General features: G+C 44.0%; 1 protein-coding gene across 2 annotated transcripts in view; it reads right to left on the bottom strand.

Moving 5' to 3' along the window:
• tex2 (testis expressed 2) overlaps positions 1–1,928 on the bottom strand; it is a 29,007-nt gene extending 27,079 nt beyond the window's left edge. The window contains exon 1 of one of the 2 annotated variants that reach the window (XM_078268976.1): positions 1,348–1,928. The gene's annotated coding sequence lies outside the window, so the exon portion shown is untranslated. The remainder of the gene's footprint in view (positions 1–1,347) is intronic. The other variant, XM_078268977.1, reaches the window with a different exon arrangement.
• Between the last annotated feature and the right edge of the window lie 631 nt (positions 1,929–2,559).

The following is a 2,559-nucleotide window of genomic DNA, read 5'->3' as shown; positions in this document are numbered from 1 at the left end:
AACCCCTTTTTAGCCACAACCAATAGCTTATTCAGATGGTTCAGCTGCCACCGTGTTTCTTTTACCCTCATAGCAATTTGTCTAATTAAAAGGGTATTCCCTTTAGACTTGCTGACACAAACCCCCCTTCATTTACAACCACACCTCAGTGTGGGACACAGATGTTTGTATAAAAAAGTCATAAATGCAGCATGTGAAAATGTATTCAAACATACATCTTTGCTTTCAGTGGAGATGAAGAGGATGTTCAAGACCATGGATCAATTCCAGCACTTCCACACACATACACACACACACACACACACACACACACACACACACACACACACACACACACACACACAAGGTCAAAGCGGAAGAGAAGTCTTACCTTGAGATTTTAAAGGCATTCAATCGCTTTCAACACAACCTGCACTCAAGGCGCTAACATGCCTAAAAAAACAGCGACAGAGAGATACATTTGTTTAATGGGTAACGCACAACTGTTACCATCTACTTTCAGACCAGCCTCAGTTGTTTCACTGTGAATTAACAAGATGTTATGTATAAATAACATCTTATTCTAATGTTGTGAAATGGTGTCTTGCATGAAACTGCCACAACTTCACATTTGAGTGGAATATAAGGGTGGACGAGTGGTAGATGATAAACGGAAAAAAAAACAGGTCCATACACACCTGTATAAGAAGTCACATTACAGCTCCTTAAGAAAACAGTTCACGAGGACACTGGGCACAAACTTCCTTTAAATTATCTGATAAGCAATGTTATACAGGCCTTCAGTGATCTATCCCTGGAATAAAGAGGAGATTTGGTGTGATTAGGTGACACAGAGATGAAAGTCTAGGTGATCGATGCCTTGTGTGGCTATGATGCTGTGGCCTGCTACTGGAAGGGGGCCAAGAAGAGAGGAGAGGATTGGGTAGCTCTGTACAGTTTACAGCAGGCTATATAGATAATGAGCCACAGTTGCCCCACAGATGCATCAGCTGCCTACCTAGACCTACATGAGTCCACACAGCTGTGGCAGACAACATGATCCAAACACTGGGAGGATTTTAAATCTAAAACAGCCACAAAAATGTGCTTTAACAGGGAAGTACAGTGGGTCATACTGTAGCATCCTGACAGCTTTGTTCCATGTGGTTGCTCTTCGTGCTTTTCTGTTATTAACACTAATAAACCAAAATATTTAAAGCTACGGCTTCTGTGGCTCCATCCGCCCCTTTGTCCTCTTCACATCATGGCTTTAGCTCGCTGGTTTATGTCTTGAACTGTAATACACCCATGGACCTAACAGCTGATACGCAAATCAAATCGACAAAAAAAAAAAAAAAGCAAACGCACCTTAAATCGTATCGTAGTTATCGCATCTTCATGTGCAGGCCATTGGTTTTGGTTCGCTCTGCATCCAGGCTTCGAATCTGCGTAATGCGATGAGGGTTACGCGTGCAGCCCGGAGCCTGTGGAGGGAAGGAGCACGGCGGGCTGCCGACGGGCTGACTGGCCTGTGCACCCAGCGAGAGTCCAAGAGCAGACCTGACAGACTGTCAGTGACCAAACCTGATCCCCGGCGCGGCTTTTTACGCCACAAATGCACGAGCGCTGGGCGTGAATTGTTTTGGTGAATGGGTGATGGTCAATGCCACACCCCCCTCCCCTCTTCACCATTTAACTGATATTTACACCCAAAGAAGCATCCCATCGTCGGCACTCTGGTGATACATATTTTATTGTGTTGCAGCAGGAGAGTGTGAATTGCGTCATGGCGTTGCAGCATGCCTATAAGACGCGGATTCCCCTCCGCAAATGAAACAGCACTAACAACCTTGTCTCCCTTTAATAAAGGCCACTAGACAAGTGAAGGTCAAAACAAAACCAATACAATTATCCTTTGCTAGATGGTGCCATTTTAACAAATGAATAACACTATACAGTAAGACTGCAGACACCCCTGGATCAGATCCACCAGGTGTACAGTATTACTGGTGGCTAGTAGATACATCTGATTATATTTGCTTGAACAGGCTGCCACCTACAGGGCTGAGGTGATTCCGTCAGGGGAAGCTGTCCATGTTGAGTGCTGCATCCCCACTGAGAGCGCAGAGGCGTCAGTCTGCACAGCCACCTGACACCACCTGTAAGAAATGATTTGATCCAGATTGATCTACAAATGTTGATCGATGCATCTGAGAAGATTCTCAGCAGCAACATGAGAGCAGAACCATCTGAGTGGTGAAGGGGTCCATCTAGTGGACACTGATGCATGCTTCAGCCCCAGCTATGCCTACAGTAAAACTGATATGTTTATCTGCTGACCATAAATCAAGAAAATATCCCCCCTTTTCTTCTTTTTTCGTTCTCTTTATTCCCTCTTCACATAAAGCACCTTGCGTGTGGACCTTAACATGCTATAAATAAAGCTTGCCTCACTTTCCTCAATTCAAAAGGTTTCCTATCAGCACCCGAAAATACAGATGAGTAGTAATTAATATGTTTATAGAAGACAGTATGTTTTCTTATTACATTTAACTGATCATTTGTTTTCAGCATGTGATA

The sequence above is a fragment of the Sander vitreus genome, chromosome 15 (genome assembly GCF_031162955.1).
Source record: "Sander vitreus isolate 19-12246 chromosome 15, sanVit1, whole genome shotgun sequence".
NCBI lineage: Eukaryota > Metazoa > Chordata > Actinopteri > Perciformes > Percidae > Sander > Sander vitreus.
The sequence above is the reverse complement of the archived record's forward strand: the minus strand, read 5'-3'. Positions and strand labels throughout refer to the sequence as shown.